This window comes from Phyllobates terribilis, unplaced genomic scaffold (assembly GCF_046119375.1).
Source record: "Phyllobates terribilis strain yellow unplaced genomic scaffold, ASM4611937v1 Scaffold_11__3_contigs__length_659146591, whole genome shotgun sequence".
Lineage (NCBI taxonomy): Eukaryota > Metazoa > Chordata > Amphibia > Anura > Dendrobatidae > Phyllobates > Phyllobates terribilis.
In genome coordinates this window covers 343,648,831-343,666,518 of record NW_027362771.1, presented here as the reverse complement: position 1 = coordinate 343,666,518, position 17,688 = coordinate 343,648,831, and the positions used below count along the sequence as shown (strand labels likewise).

At 47.6% G+C, this 17,688-nt stretch overlaps 1 protein-coding gene across 2 annotated transcripts in view; it reads left to right on the top strand.

Moving 5' to 3' along the window:
• The window catches only part of LOC141166284 (synaptotagmin-4-like), a 157,247-nt gene that overhangs the window by 129,190 nt on the left and 10,369 nt on the right, over nt 1-17,688 (top strand). The gene's annotated exons all lie outside the window — the stretch shown is intronic.

Sequence of the window (17,688 nt, the reverse complement as noted above, 5' to 3'; positions counted from 1 at the left end):
GATGGTCTCCGAGAGAAGTCTTCCATCCACGGAGGCGACTGATAATGGTTCAGCCAGGGACTTGGTAGGAATACGGTATCTCTCTACCAGAGACTGGGAGATGAGGTTTCCAGCAGCTCCAGAATCCAGGTGGGCGAGATCAAAGTGACGGTTTTCTCCCCAAGCAATAGAGACCGGTAAAGTCAGAGACGGAGAGGGCTTACTTTTGTCTAGGACGACCTCTCCGAGCGGTCCTAGACACTGGCGTTTCCCGGCTTCTCCGGGCAGGAACGGATGAAGTGCTCCATACTGCCACAATAGAAACAGCTTCCCTCGGCTCGGCGAGATTCTTGGCGAGATCTGACCATCTTGGTCTGGTCGATCTGCATAGGTTCAGGCGAGAGCGCCCGCGGAGTGACCGATTGAGAGGCAGGTCTCAGGGAAGTAGGAGCAGAGCAAGAAAAGTCTTTTTCCCAGGTAGTCTCTTTGGCACGTTCTTGGAACCGGATGCCAATCCGGGTAGCTAGTGACACCAGGTCATCCAGAGTGGTAGGAATGTTCCGACCAGCTAACTCGTCCTTAATCCGACCGGAAAGACCCTCCCAGAAGACGGACACCAGAGCCTCATTTTCCCAGGCAAGCTCAGAAGCGAGGGTGCGGAACCGTATGGCATATTGGCCCACGGTGAGACTCCCTTGGCGGAGACGTAGCAGAGAGGAGGCAGAAGAGGTTTTCCGTCCAGGTTCATCGAAGACTTTCCGGAAAGCAGCGAGGAAAGATGGCAGGTCGGACACCAGGGGATCCCCTCTTTCCTACAGGGGATTTAGCCATGCCAGTGCCTCCCCAGTGAGATGGGACATGATGAAGGCCACCTTGGCCCGGTCGGAGATGAACTGGTATGCCAATAGCTCAAAGTGAAGGGTGCACTGGTTTATGAAACCCCGAGCTAAAGTAGGTTCGCCGGCAAAGCGTGGAGGTGCCAGAAGCCGAGGTCCATAGTCGGGTACCAGGAAGGGACTGGATTGCGGTACCGCAGGAATGGGCACGGCTGGACCAGAGGTAGACATAGACAAGTCACACAATGCGCCTAGACGAGAGTTAACGGACCGTAGATAGGACAGTACCACCTCCTGCTGAGTTTTCTGACGTAAGACTTCCTGGTGCAGATCGGAGATCTGGGGGCCACCGGGTTCCATGGCCCGAGCAAACTGTAACGGGTCTGGGAGGTGGAACCTCTGTGCAACTATACAAGGGGGCAGCCCTTGTAAGGAAGCGGGTGGCTCCCAGGGAAGACGGGCAGGTAGTCACGGCAAGTGACAGGGACAGTCTCTGGGTAGAGGGGCAGGTAGTCACGGCAAGTGACAGGGACAGTCTCTGGGTAGTAGGACGGGTACTCACGGCAAGTGACAGGGACAGTCTCTGGGTAGAAGGACAGCAGGCAGGTGGCTGGTGAGCGCTCCCAGGTGAGCGGGCGAGAGTCTCTGGACGGGCAGGTGGTCACGGCAAGTGACGGCAGAGCCTCCAGGTAGGCTAGCAGACAGGTAGCAGGTGAGCGCTCCCAGGTGAGCAGGCAAGAGTCTCTGGACAGGCAGGTGGTCACGGCAAGTGACGGCGGAGCCTCCAGGTAGGCTAGCAGGCAGGTAGCAGATGAGCGCTCCCAGGTGAGCGGGCAGGCTGGTCCATAGACAGACTGACAGGTGTCGGAAGGCAGACCGTCGGACCGCAGGCTAGCAAGCAGGTAAACGGATATCAGGCAGGTATCAAGCAGGAATCTGGCAGGTAACTGGCTGGTAACTGGTAACGGGACCTGAGGGCTGAAGCAGAGTGAAGGCTTTGCAACAACATTGCTCGGGCACCTCCATTTTGGAGGAGGTGCCTTATATATGGGAGGTCCTCCGGCAATTGGCCGGGGACTCCTTAGGACGGCGCGCGCGGTCCCTTTAAGAGAGGGGGAGCGCGCGCGCTCTAAGCACACTGCCGGGGAAGGAGCGCGTGCCGGAAGCAGCGGGGAGAGAAGCGCTGGAGGACGCCGCGCCAGGAGCGGGGAGGTGAGAGGGACGGCGTCTCTGCCTAGTACGGGGCAGAGACGCCGATGCTACAATGTACTGCTCGCACTATGCCTGCGAGCGGGCAGCAATTCAAGCTCCGTGGTGCCACCAGCTGATCCAGCCTGTTGATCAAAGGCTGTCAGTACTAGAGCAGAGCTAGCATACTCATGAGGTCATACAGCGTTTGTTTATTGCACCAGCTGCGTAAGACTCCCATATTTATTCATTATTTATGTGGATCACCATCTAACTAATGTCCCTGACGCGCGTTTCGCCAGAATACCGGCTTTTTCTAAGGGCCTTCCTTAAAAAAAGGAAAAACTTCCTTTGAAATCCTATTACTATAAGGTGGTGTACACCAGTATGTCATGATGTCCGATGAGATGTGACAATATCTTTACTGTGAAAAAATGTTGACAATCTACCTCCCACAAGTGGTAATGCAACTTTGGTATCATAACTTGTTGTTTTTTTGATTAGACTGTATTCTTTTAAAGGGAAAGTTTCTTCTGAAGATGAATTGTCTTTTCCCCTTAAACCACCTTTTAAACCTTGGTGAATTCTTAAATGAGGTACGAAAGGGACTGGAAAAAGGCTTCTTAATCAGTTGGAATGATATTCCTTTGCCCTCACTGATAGTTTTCAATATTTCCTCTGAGAGCCAAAAAGACTTGACGACTGGAAGTGAAGACTGCAAAAATGATTTTTAGAGAGGATATCCCCTATCCATTCTTTAATACATAAAGCTCTCCTTGCCGCATTAGAGGTGACCATGGTTTTCAAGGAAACTTTTAAGATATCTCAGGGTGAGTCGCATAAAAAATCTGCTGCTGATTTATAAAGGGGCTGGTGTTCAAGTGATTCTTCCCTGGACACGCCTTCCTGACTATAATTGACTCAGCCAGGTTCTGAGGGCTCTAGCCACAGGAACTATTGATAGAGCAATTTTGGAAATAAAGGCGGTCACAGAATATTTTTTTCAGAAAATAATCTGCCTTACGATCCATGGAATTTTTAAACATAGATACTTCATCTGATGGGAAGACAGACTTCTCTGATAAACAAGCTACAGCACGGTCAATTTTAGGCAGAGACTCCCATTCTGCTACCTCTTAGGGGTCTAGTTTGTAGAGTGCTTTAAACCTGGCACCTTGGTTAATTCTTTCTGCAGGCATGGTTTCAGAACTGGGTGGCCTGGAAAAGCTTTTTCCCTGTTTAAAGGGAAGTAAAAAGACGTTGCTTCTTTTGCTTAATTTCAGTATTGTTTGCTGATTCAGCTGTACGTTTAACTTTTTTTTAAAAGAGACTTGGTATTATATCACTATGGAAGAGATACAGATCATCTGTCAAAGTATCTGAACTGGATGAAGATTCATCTTCAGAAGAAATAACAGAGGTAGAACTTAATTCCATCTGTGCACGAGTATGCCCATGAGACCTTTTACGCTTCCTGGTGGGCTCCCTAAGGGTACGTGCCCACGATCCGTAGTGGCAGCGGTTTGGACGCAACTCCAACTCCGTAGTGGTGCTGTGTTTTACAGTAGAAGCACAGTGGATGGGATTTATAGAAATTCCATGCCCACTGTGCTTTTACTTGCCGCTGCATAAACTCACCGACGGCGCGGCTTTACAAGCCGCAGCATGTCAATTCTTGTTGTGGAGACACTGATCTCTGCAGCAGAAATTTCCACAATAGAATTGATAGGGTGCGGTATGCTGCATCCAAACGCTGCTATAGCCTGATCGTGGGCACACAGCCTTACATTTTTGGAAAGTTTCTGAGAGTTGCTCTTTAAACCATTGGCGGAAACTTGCTGTTTCTGACTGAAGCAATTGTGGCGTATCTGAGACAAGGCAACTGGCAGATGCATCCTGTATATGAAGCTCAGGCAATGGCTGCTAATAAGATGAATACTATCTATGTCTGGATTTTCTTGTTCTTTTCCTAGAACTGGACATCTAAAAATGAAAGAAAGCTATAAGTAATATGTCCCCTTTAAGGAGGGGAACCACAGACAATAGAAACTACCTTAAGGCTATGTGCCCACGCTGCGGAAATGAAGCAGAAATTTTCTGCTTCATTTCTGCATGTCCTCTCCCAGATAAACGCATGCGGAATTCCGCACGCGTTTATCGTGCGTTTATCGCTTGATTTCCACATGCGGAATTGCCTTGCGTTTTTTATTGCATTGCAAAGGCAATTCCGCTTGCGGAAACGTAAAATTAGTTGACATGCTACGGATTTTTCCACGCAACATAAACGCTGCGGAAAAATCCGCAGCATGGGCATTGAACTTGCGGAATCCCCTTGGGGACCATGGGGGGCGGATTACATAGCGTTTCACATATACGCTTGAAAAACGCTACGTGGGCACATACCCTAAGTCAGGGAGGGATCTGCTGCCTGGCATGCCAGGGCGCCATTGAGAACAGGGCGTTTTGAATGAACCGCTCTATATACAGTAGTGTTCAAAATAATAGCAGTCCAACATTACTAACCAGATTAATCACTGTTTTTGGTATTAATTATACACTGAAGGAAATAATTATTTGATCCCTTGCTGTTTTTGTAAGTTTGCCCACTGACAAAGACATGAACAGTCTATAATTTTAAGGGTAGGTTAATTTTAACATCGAGAGATAGAATATCCCAAAAAAAAAAAAAAGAAAATCACATTGTATAAATTAGATAAATTTATTTGCATTTTGCAGTGAGAAATAAGTATTTGATCCCCTACAAACCATTATGAGTTCTGGCTCCTACAGACCAGTTAGAGGCTCCTAATCAACTCGTTACCTGCATTAAAGACAGCTGTCTTACATGATCCCCTGTATAATAGACTGCTGTCCACTGACTCAATTAATCAGTCAGACTCTAACCTCTACAACATGGTAAGACCAAAGAGCTTTCTAAGGATGTCAGGGACAAGATCATAGACCTGCACAAAGCTGGAATGGGCTACAAAACCATAAATAAGATGCTGGGTGAGAAGGAGACAGCTGTTGGTGCAATAGTAAGAAAATGGAAGAAATACAAAATGACTGTCAATCGACATCAATCTGCGGCACCATGCAAAATCTCACCTCGTGGGGTATCCTTGATCATGAGGAAGGTGAGAGATCAGCCTAAAACTACACGGGGGGAACTTGTTAATGATCTCAAGACAGCTGGGACCACAGTCACCAAGAAAACAATTGATAACACATGACCATGTACGGCCAACCCGGGTTCCACCATTCAACGTACCCCCTCCCATCTTCCCACACTCACATTCCTTAACAAATAAAAGCACTGCACCTTTAATTTTCTTTGGATAAATTTGGCCACAACGGCCATTTTATTAACAAACAACATTAACATATAAACATTATAATGAATTAAGTAAGAAGGGAGGGTTCTTGGAGTTAAAATAGATCTGGCATAAACTAAACAGAACTCGAACCACCGTGTTACCCTCAGCCATCCATCACCAGCTCAAGGGCACCAAAAGCTCCCAGGGTAAAACCCCGTCCAGGGCCCAAAAACCAAATGCCAGATCACCCCGCTTAATCAAGCCACTGCCTGTAATTTTCCAATATTCTTTCCACCGACACTTCTGTGCCAACTCCAAGAACCCCACCCCCCGCCACAAACGAACAGCCCTGACCACCTCAGGCTCGTAAGCGCCCCAACACCTCCAAAGCCCTTTCAATCCCCTCCTGTATGGCCAATGCCCATAAATCGATCCCAATGTCGCCACCCTTTGCCCAAAAATCTCCAACCCCCGCTTCAAGATCAAGATGTCGTACGCTTACTCCCCCGTTCCTGGCAACAAAAGCTGATATGGCTCTGTTCAACTTTACTCGTGCCCTATTAATTCCCTTCAATGACCTGGCCTCCCTCGGCACAATGTCGGACCAAACTGTCAACACCTCAGGAAAGGATGTCCATAACCTTAAAAGATCAATTCGAATATCCCTCATCAATTCCCTAACCGGCCGAGCCCCCAGATCATTCCCCCCCGTATGCACCAACAAAATATCCGGCGCCCGGTCCAAACGAGCTGACTTATGGAATTCAGGCAGCACCCTTCTCCATACCATCCCTCGAAAACCGAACCACCGAACCACGACTTGCTCTCTGTTAAAACCCAGTTGCTTACCGTCTGGCCTCACGTCCGCCCGCAGCGCCCCCCAGTGGACGAAAGAGTGCCCTAGAATCCAAACTAACAACGGGACGCCACCTGCAACAAGACAACCAAAAGGTATTCAATTCTTAACGAGATAAAAAACACATAAGCCCGCATACCTAATGCCGTACATAGGACAAGTAACGATCCGAACTCCACCTCCCAATGCGTTTTATCACGTCCTTGCCTAAACCCAAGCCATCCGCTTCTGACGCCGCACCAATTCTGAATGAATGTGACCCGTATACCTCAGGGCTAAGGCCCAACTCCGCGATCCCTTTCTTAAACACCGCTATGAACTGAAAACGTGACAAAAAATCTCCATTTTCATGACACAATAATGGGCCCTTTCGCCCTAACCAAACCTGCCAGTAAGCCATTAAACATCTCCTAGGACAAAGGAAAGATCCATTAACCTCACCCAATACTACTCGCTTACCTCTACCCAATTGATCCGTTTTCCCACGCCTAATCCAAAATTCAATGCCCCTATCCCGACCGCTCACGTCCTCGGCAAACAAACCCCCAACCTTACTCCTGCTTGGTGCCACCAATTCACCTAATTTTAGCGCACCAAAAAACGCCAATGAAAAAGCCAACCTAAACAGTATGGCTTCAAAAACTGAACAACAAATCTTATCTAACACACAACCCAACCGTTCCAAGATACTAAAAGTCACCGGTCTTCGTTTATCCAACACTTTACCGCCTCTCCTAAAGCCCTTGAGAGCTTGCTTCACTAAAAAGGACTTCCTAACATCCTTCCTCCCCTGCAATTTAAAACCAAACGCTAGTCCTGCAACAAACTTGGCAACTTTTGAAACAGACCATCCAAACTCCGCTGCCCTTCCCACCAGAAACAACACTGCCATCTCTCTATCTCCATCACTCTCAACCACACCCCACTGCAGAATCCAACTTTGCCATACTCGCCACGATGCCTCGTATAATGCCTAGGTCTGCCTTGTGATGGACTCCCGTATTAACCGTCCCGCTCCTCCATAACCAGCTGCCACAACCGCGAAGGGCATTCCTGTCCCACGTCCTCTGCCTCTGGAGCTAGCGCCCGAAAACGATCCCACTGAAAACGAGACAAGGCATCTGCTATGGAATTTTGTACACCTGGAACATTGACTGCTATAATCCAAGAATTCAAATTAAGACAACAAAGAACTAGGTCCCTCAGCAGCCTAATCACCGGCGGGAACGAGGCCGACAAGCTGTTGATGACAGACACCACTCACATGTTATCGCAATGAAACCGAATTCTCCTGTTGGCAAAACACTCCCCCCAAATAGTAACCGCAACAACAATAGGAAACAACTCCAAAAACGCCAGGTTCCTCGTAAGACCCCTCTCCTTCCACATATTCGGCCACTCACCAACGCTCCACCGCCCTTTCCAGTAAGCCCCATAACCAGCACCTCCTGCAGCATCCGTAAATATCTCACAATCAAAACTGCTTAAAAACTCATGCTGGATTAACGACCTGCCGTTATAATTTTCCGAAAACAACTTCCAAACCTTCAGATCCTCCTTGTGGTCCTTATTTAAGCGAATGAAATGATGGGGCGCACGCACTCCTGCTGTCGCTCCTGATAACCTGCGACAAAATATTCTGCCCATTGGCATAATCCTGCATGCAAAATTCAAACGCCCTAAGAGCGATTGTAGCTCCCTCAGGGTCACCTTGTGCAACCTCCCGACTCTATCGACTTCCTGCTTAAGCAAACTCAATTTATCATCAGGTAACCGACACTCCATCCTTTCTGTATCAATTACAATGCCCAAAAAAATTAAGATGGTGCAAGGTCCTTCCGTTTTTTCTTCCGCCAACGGTACGCCAAAATGCTCCGCTACCCACACCATAGTACCTAACAAATTCCTACACAACAACGATTGCGGAGGGCCTATAAACAAAAAATCATCCAAATAATGAATGACCGACTTAACTGAAGCCATGTCCCTCACCACCCATTCCAAAAAGGTACTAAACGTTTCAAACAAAGAACACAGAATTGCACAACCCATTGGCAAACACCTATCCACATAGTATTCCCTTTTCCAAAAACAACCTAACAACGGGATGCTATCCGGGTGAACTGGCAGCAACCTAAAAGCCGTCTCGATATCAGTCTTAGCTAGCAACGATCCTGGCCCATAACCCCGTACCCATTGCACCGCCGCATCAAATGATGTATATTCAACCGAACACAATTCCTGTGCGATGCCATCATTCACCGAAAGCCCCTTCGGGTACGACAAATGCTGAATCAAACAAAACTTATTCAGCTCTTTCTTGGGCACAACCCCCAACGGCGAAATAATCACCCCTCTGCTAGGTAATTCCTGAAACGGTCCAGCCATCCTGCCTAATTCTACCTCCTTAGCCAACTTCACACTAACCACTTCCGGATGAAGGGAAGCCGACATCAATTTTTTAACTGAAAAGGGGACCTCGTGATCAGGAGGAGGGATTCTAAAACCTTCCAAAAAAACATCTGAAATGACCTTAGCCTTCAACTGATCCGGATACCTACTTAGAAAGGGGGCCATCGCGTGAACCCTCACCGGAGTCGGCTTTCCCTTACCCTTCTTAAAGCATTTTGATGCTCCGTGTGAACTTCCATTACAATGGAAGCACACGTGTTTGAATTTACAGGAGTTCAAGTACTTACATTGGCCATCATTAAATTGCCAGCAAGTTCCCGCTTCCTTTTTAGTGCCTTGTGCCCCCTGACTACTTCCCCCGTGTCCTGCTGATTGGTTCCCATTACGGCTGCTCCCGTGAAAGGACTGCCCATACCTCACTGGGGCCATAACCTTCAGCCACAACCCAATGTCCTTTTGATCCCATCTAATCTCCGGGCGGACTGCCTTCCTCTGCCGAAATTGCTCATCATATCGTAACCACACCTGACCCCCGTAAGTACGATGAGCCTCCCCAATAGCATCAAGGTAGCAAAATAAACCCTAGCAATTATCCGGAGCTTTTTCCCCAATAAAGCTAGCCATTATTGCAAAAGCTTGTAACCAATTGACAAACGTCTGAGGAATCAACCTCCACCTACGCTTCTCTTCCTCCCCTTTTTTACTGTCGTCCTTTTTTCCCTTGTCCAGGTTAAACTTTTCCAACGCAAGAAGGGAAAAAATTTCAACATACTCATCCCGCCAGATTTTTTCCTTAACCTCTTTTTTAAAGTGTGCCCCCAACGGTCCCTCAAAGCACACATATACCTCCCCTTTCGTCCTATCATCCAGTTTTACGGTATCCGCTTTCTCCTTTTCTGTCTGCACACAAACCGATACCCCAGAAGGTGTCCCGGCTGCATACACCGCCAACCTGGCCGACTCGCTCCCCGCCTGCGGCAACACCGTTTGACTAGGTAACCAAGCCCCTGCCGGTGACAACCCTCCCTGGTTGGCTCCACCACCGTCTATTCTAGCCAAAATTTTGGACATTCTAACCAAAATATCCCTAAGCCCCACGACGTCCGACCCAAGACCTCCCCTAACATTTTCCCCGCTGCGCCCAGCCAACTGCCTATCACCTCCCCCATCCGCTAATGACCCGGCGGGCGACAAACCATACATACACTCATACTCACCAAGCTGCGCAGGTGCTGTGTCCCCCCCAGCCATACGTCCCGAGTCCTGATGATTGCTTGATTCGCTTTGATCCTCTCCATACTCCGATCCGCCAGACTCCTGCTGTTGCTCCAGGCCCGCGCCCCTGGCTTCCTCGTCACCAGGGGGGACCTGAGCACGTGCCGATATCCCCGCCGATCGTCCTCCTTCCGTCCCTGCTCCGGTCCTCCCCGCCATCCGTGGCACTCCGCGACTTCCGGACCCGGACTCCCCAGCCCGATCCATGCTGGTCCGTGGGTGACTGCAAGGCAGGCCCGTGCTGCTGCCTGCCGCTCCACCACCCTGGATGGGATGACTTGAGCCAGGCAGCAGGCCTGCCCGTGCTGCTGCCTGCCCGTGTTCCTGCGCTGCTGTCGTCCTCCGCTGTTAGGTCTGGCAGGCACCCTGACTGGTACATCGCCAGGTGTGCCTGCCGTGCTGGTGGTCCCTCTGGTCCCCTCGTCTGCTCTGGCATTTCCTCCTTTATTAAATATGCGGCGCCATGAAGCACCGCCGGCTCTTGCAGCGGGGGGCGTGTCCATGCGCCCACCGCTCACTTCCTGTGCGGCCCGGGCTCTGGTATTGCGGCCCGCCGCCGGACCAGGCCGCACTACGACCGAGCGGGGAACTTCAGTCGCGGACTGCGACACATTGCTGGAGGCGCCCGCAGACCGGCTGGGCGGATTCCTGCCGCGGCGGGCGCGCTAGCGGGGTATTCCGCCGGCATGCTCACCGGACGCAGGGTCCCCTGAGGGGCTCCGCAGCCTGCGCCTGCTGCCCGTACTGACGACCATCTCCGGCGAAAGCCTCTCGGGGGGCCGCGTCCTCCTGGCGCTTCTTCTGGATCCCGACGGACATTCCTCTGCCCCGGAACTCCCCAGCAATCCAGACAGCTGGGACTCAAGCCACCCTCCATGCCTGGATCTAGCAACCTCCCTCAGCTTGGTGATCAGGGAATCAACGGTCTCCATAATGACCGGTAAGTGTCCCAAAACAATGGATAAGTTGTAAGGTTTTTTTTTTTTTTGGTGCGCTACAACTTTCCCCACTGACTTCCTTTCTGGACTGACCGTTTTCCCGCACTTTTCCCTATTATACCCCCCCCAAATGCCCGCCCCTCCAAACTTATAACCAATCGCAATCTTTGGGATTCAAAATTGCACCCTCCTGGCCCATCCCGGTCATGTGGGGCTTCCATCTAGCTTCCCTTGCTTCCAGCCCCCTTCTTTATGCCTTTAGGCCATGTGCCCACGTAGCGTTTTTGTGGCATTTTTACGGCCGCCAAAACGCTTGTAAAATAGTCTGCCGTGCAAAGCAATGTGAATTCGGATGTGCTGTGCACATGATGCGCTAATTAGTGCGCCAAATTCGCATTGCGTTGCAAAACGCAGCATGACCATTTCTACCGCGATTACGCTGCAAATTCGCGGCCATTGAGGAACATTGAAACGTAGCAAATCCGCATGTATATGTGGATTTGCTGCGTTTCAATTATATTCAATGGCTGCGAATTTGCAGCATAATCGTGGTGCGTGTGGTACCCAGGATGAAGAGGAGACTACAACTCCTCTTCATCCTGGCTACCACGCGGTGAAAAAAAGAATTAAAAAGTTAAAAATAAAAAAAACGTTGGTGATGGTCGCGTGACCATCAGCTGACTAAATGACGTCACCGCAGGTCCTGCAAGTACACCGCGGGACGCCGAGGAGAGAGGACGCCGCCGGGAGCAGACCAGAGAGGTGAGTATACAGGTTTTTTTTATTTTTAACTTTTTAATTCTTTTTTTTTTTTTTTTTTACTATAGATGCAGCATTTAAAGCATCTAAGTTGGTCACACAATATAAATCCATTCCAATTGCATGGATTTATATTGTGTGACCAACTTGTCAAGCACTTTTCCAAATGATGCTCAAAATCGCTTGGAAAAGTGCTTGAAAAAATGCATGCGAAAACACTGAAAAAACGCATGTTAAAAACGCTGAAAAAAACGCTTCTCTCTGGCAGAAAAAACACATGTAAATCTGCATGCTTTTTTTTCTGCCAGAGAGAGGCAAAAACGCTCTGCATCAAATCAGCTACGTGGGCACATAGCCTAAAGGTTTAAAATCCTGCAGTGCGCGCAAGGTCCCCCTGCTCAAGAAGGCACATGTGCAGGCCTGTCTGAAGTTTGCCAATGAACACCTGGATGATTCTGTGAGTTATTGGGAGACGGTGCTGTGATCAGATGAGACAAAAATTGAGCTCTTTGGCATTAACTCAACTCGCCGTGTTTGGAGGAAGAGAAATGCTGCCTATGACCCAAAGAACACCATCCCACTGTCAAGCATGGAAGTGGAAACATTATGTTTTGGTGGTGTTTCTCTGCTAAGGGCACAGGACTACTTCACCGCATCAATGGGAGAATGGATGGAGCCATGTACCGTAAAATCCTGAGTGACAACCTCCTTCCCTCCACCAGGTCATTAAAAATGGGTCGTGGCTGGGTCTTTCAGCAAGACAATGACCCAAAACATACAGCCAAGGCAACAAAGGAGTGGCTCAAAAAGAAGCACATTAAGGTCATGGAGTGGCCTAGCCAGTCTCCAGACCTTAATCCCATAGAAAACGTATGGAGGGAGTTTAAGCTCCAAGTTGCCAAGCGACAGCCTCAAAATCTGAATGATTTAAAGATGATCTGCAAAGAGGAGTGGACCAAAATTCCTCCTGACATGTGCGCAACCCTCATCATCAACTACAAAAAACCTCTGACTGCTGTGCTTGCCAACAAGGGTTTTGCCACCAAGTATTAAGTGTTGTTTGCCAGAGGGATCAAATACTTATTTCTCACTGCAAAATGCAAATAAATGTATCTAATTTATACAATGTGATTTTCTTGATTTTTTTGGGATATTCTATCTCTCAATGTTAAAATTAACCTACTCTTAAAATTATAGACTGTTCATGTCTTTGTCAGGGGGCAAACTTACAAAAACAGCAAGGGATCAAATAATTATTTCCTTCACTGTATTACCACATCTCAAACAATTTACCAGTTGGTGCAGTAGATTCTAAGAAAACCAACACTCAGCATTCATGATCTGCATGTTTGCATGTTTGAGTCTGTGTATTTGAATAATTAATTGAAAGGGGATGTGTTCAAAATAATAGCAGTGTGGAGTTCAATTAGTGAGGTCAATCACTTTGTGAAGACACAGGTGTGAATCAGGTGGGCCTTATTTAAGCGTGAAGCCAGCACATGTTGTACATACATTTCTCCTGGAAAGCCTGAGAAATATGGGTCGTTCAAGACATTGTTACGAAGAACAGCGTACTTTGATTAAAAAATTGATTGTTGATGGTAAAACTTATAAAGAAGTGCGGACAATGATAGGCTGTTCAGCTAAAATGATTTCTAATGCTTTAAAATGGAAAGCAAAACCAGAGAGACATGGAAGAAAACGGAAGACTACCATTCGAATGGATCGAAGAATAGCCAGAACGGCAAAGGTTCAGCCAATGATCAGCTCCAGGATGATCAAAGACTATCACAGGACTCACAGGTAACCTGAGACTGTTAGGAGACGCCTGTGTGAAGCTAATCTCTTAGCAAAAAGTCCCCGCAAAGTCCCATTGTTAAAAAAAAGACATGTACTAAGCGGATACAATTTGCCAAAGAACACATCAACTGACCTAAAGAGAAATGGAGAAACATTTTGTGGACTAATGAAAGTAAAATTGTTCTTTTTGGGTCCAAGGGCCGCAGACAGTTCGTCAGACGACCCCCAAACTCTGCATTCAAGCCACAGTACACTCTGAAGACAGTGAAGCATGGTGGTGCAAGCATCATGATATGGGCATGTTTCTCTTACTATTATGCCGGACCCATTTACCGTATACCAGGGATCATGGACCAGTTTGCACATATTAAAATACTTGAAGAGGTCATGTTGCCTTACGCTGAAGAGGATATGCCCTTGAAATGGGTGTTTCAAGAAGACAAAGACCCTAAACACAGTAGTAAATAAGCAAAATCTTGGTTCCAGTCCAACAAAATTGAGGTTATGGAGTGGCCAGCCCAATCCCCGGACCTTAATCCGATAGAACACTTGTGGGGTGACATCAAAAATGCAGTTTCTGAGGCAAAGCCAACAAATGCCAAAAAATTGTGGGATGTAGTCAAAGCATCCTGGGCTGGAATAATAGTTGACAGGTGCCAGAAGTTGGTTGACTCTATGCAACATAGATGTGAAGCAGTTCTAAAAAAAAACTGTGGTTATACAACTAAATATTAGATTAGTGATTCACAGGAATGCTAAATCCTAAAAAAAGAGTACATATTGTGAGTTTGTAAAGACAAATGCAAACACTTATTTTTTGAACAGCCCAATGTTAATTTTTTGTTATTTTCTGTAAAGTATTTAAAAATTATATACATTTCTCTTTATGTTTTGAATTAGAAAACAGTGTGCAATGTTCCCAATGCATGGAAATAAAAACTAGTATAAAGATTTTGTGCTTAACTCATGTTTTTGAAAACACTGCAATTATTTTGAATACTACTGTACTCGCAACACGCTTTGGAGTTGTACTGTAAAGATGTCACTGATTGCAGTGTGACTGCACAAGCCAGGAAACACTGGAGGTTGTGTTGTGCACAATCCAGAGCACACCACGCACGTGCGTCCCACGAGCCGGAAACCCAAAACTTTGTAGTAACAATTATACAGTGACAGAACAGAGCTTACCTCATGAATAAGGGGAAGCTGGTCCCAGGTATTTGACACTTTATGCGTTCAGACAGGCAGAGCCAAGGTGCATGAGGATACCTGATGCAGGTAGGCAGGACTGAGGGACATGAGAACACCTCATGTATGCAGGCAGGTAGACAAGACAGAGGGACATGAGAGCACCTCATGTGTGCAGGCAGGCAGACAAAGTCGAGGGAAATGAGAACATCTCATGTATGCAGGCAGGCCAGGGCAGGGCCATGAGCAGTACAGACCAAGATTCAATTGAGGACAAGGGAAATAACTTGTCTTCTGCACTTAACAAGAAGAAACAAAAATATGGTGTCCTGGGCTCATTTGTCTTTTTTTATGATGTGCGGAGGGCACCTGGCTTATTGAACCCAGGTGTGGAGGGCACCTGGGTTCAATAAGCCAATTTGCATATTTTATTTATTACTGCTGTGTAACATGTCTTCTGTTTTTAAGTAGGGCGCTAATAAGTTACCTATTGTGTGCTGCTGTAGGACGTCCAGGAATTGTTTTTTTTCCCCAGTGAAATGTTGTTTTACTTGGATTGCATTTTAATGCATATCACTCATCAACCATGATAGCAGCAAGATCATAAAATTGATATTTGTGAGACTTCTACAGGGAAAAAAGAATTGTCTATTTGTAGTGTCAGCTTTTGTTGGGCCAAATGTCTTGTTGGTCTAGTCAGCGATATTTGTGGTGCATCCACATGGATTCAGGAGTTTTCATGTGGCTAAATCATTTTTTTTAAATACCGTATATACTCTAGTATAAACCGACCCGAATATAAGCCGAGGCACCTAATTTTACCACAAAAAACTGGGAAAACTTATTGACTCGAGTATAAGCCTAGGGTGGGAAATGCAGCAGCTACTGGTATATTTCCCCATCCTAGTAAGTATTGCCCACTCATCAGCCACAATCCTGGTATGCTTGGCACCCCTCATCCCCAATCCTGGTATGCATGGCCCCATTATCCCCAACTCTGGTATGCATTGCACCCCTCATCCCCAATCCTGGTATGTATGGCACCCCTTATCCCCAATCCTGATATGCATGGCACCCCTTATCCCCAATCTTGATATGCATGGCACCCCTTATCCCCAATCCTGGTATGTATGGCACCCCTTATCCCCAATCCTGGTATGCATGGCCCCCTCAGACCCAATCCTGGTATGCATGGCCCCCCTCATCCCCAATCCCAGTATGTATGGCCCCTTCATCCCCAATCCTGGTATGCATGGCCGCCTTATCGCCAATCCTGATATGCATGGCCCCCTCATCCAAATCCTGGTATGTATGGCCCCCCCTCCTGGTTTGCATGGCCCCCCATCACTGCACACATTAAAAAAAATAAACACTCGTACTCATCTTGCTCCCCTCTGTTCCAGCGCTGCTCCTGTTCTGCCAGCAGCAGCTCGCCTCTGCATCTGAGCAGCGCATGACGTCACTGTCATGTGCCCTCAGACGCCGAAGTGAGCAGTGGGGATATTCACTCCTCTCCATGCCGGGACTATGTGCGTGGAGAAAAGTGAATATCCCTGTTCTTTAATGGTGTGTGCACAGTGTCAGCTATCTTGTGTGCCCGCTACTAAAGAGAGTTCATATTCACCCTTCTCCACGCTCATGGGTGTGGAGAAGGTTGAATATGCATTCTCTTTAGTAGCTGGCACAGACGATCACTGAGCTGCTGCGGTGCTGCTAACACTGTGCCCGCTACTAAAGAAATGAATATTTACCCCTCTCCACTCCCATGGGCGTGGAGAAGGGTGAATATTCATCTCCCTTTAGCAGCAGGCACATGTGGTAATATATAAATATACGGTAATTGTTGAAGATTATTTAAATGTGTGATAACTACCAATGATGGAGGCATGTACCGCTACAGCAGCAAACTACCTGGCTGCTATGGGGACCGTAAGCCAGTGGGGGCCCAGCGTCACTCAGCATCTAGTCATCCCACCCGCCCTTCAATCTCAGCAGTATCGCATCCTCAGGATGCAGATACCGAAGACTCCGTGATCCACTATTTAGCCTGTTCTCGTGAGTAGGAGACTCCATGCACTGCATGCTTGACGATGTTACTACATCATGCCTACAGTTCGGATCAGTACTGCACAGACCGGAGCAGCGCGCCGAGGGAATGAGGCAAGGTGAGTAGTGTTTGTTTATTTTTTATTTTTTTTAACGTCAGAATCTGTGGCGACCTTCATATTGGGTGGGGGGTGGTGGACTGTGGGGACATCATACTGAGTGCGAGGAAGTGGGGGACATCATATTGAGTGCGGTTTGGGCTGTGGGGGTCATCATGCTGAGTGGGGGGTTGTGGGGCCATCATACTGAGTGGACTGTCATACTGAGCAGGGGGCTGGCATTAAAGCCATCATACTGAGTGGGTATGGGCTGTGGGAGACATCATACGGCTTAAGGGGCTGTGTGAGCTTCGTACTGAGGGGCAATCATTCTGTGTAAGGGGCTGAGGGACCGTGATACTGTGTTGTGTGGGGAGCTGTGATTTATCAGATTTATCATGCTGAGGAGGGTAATCATACTGAGTAGGGGCAGTGGGAGCAGCATAACTGTGGGGCCATCATACTATGTGGTGGGCTGTGGGGGCAATGATATTGTGTGAGGGTAGCATACTGAATGATAGCTGTGGGGGGGGCAGGGCATCATACTAACTGTGGGCCATCATACTGACAGGTTTGGGGGTATTATACTATGTGTGTGAGTAGGAGCAGTTTTGAGAGCATCCAACTCTATAATGATTATGAATGCGGTTTTGTGGGTGAGAACACTAAGGGCTTGCAATATGGGGCATAATTACTGTGTACGTGCCGCAATACATAATCTTCTTCCTTTTTATAGAAGTTGGGAGATATGACCCCTCCTATTCTGCCAAATATTTTTTTTTTTGGGGGGGGTGGGGTTGCAATTAAAACTATTGCTATTGGGTCCAATACATTTTATGTACATCTCTGCTGTGATTTATCAAATACTATGAATGGTACATGATGTGATGTAGTGTATGTATGGGAAGGCCAGAACCATTTCCCAAACATTTTACAACTATTAACACTGATTTGAATGTAATGTGCTGTAAGTAATAACTCTTTGTAACCTATGTA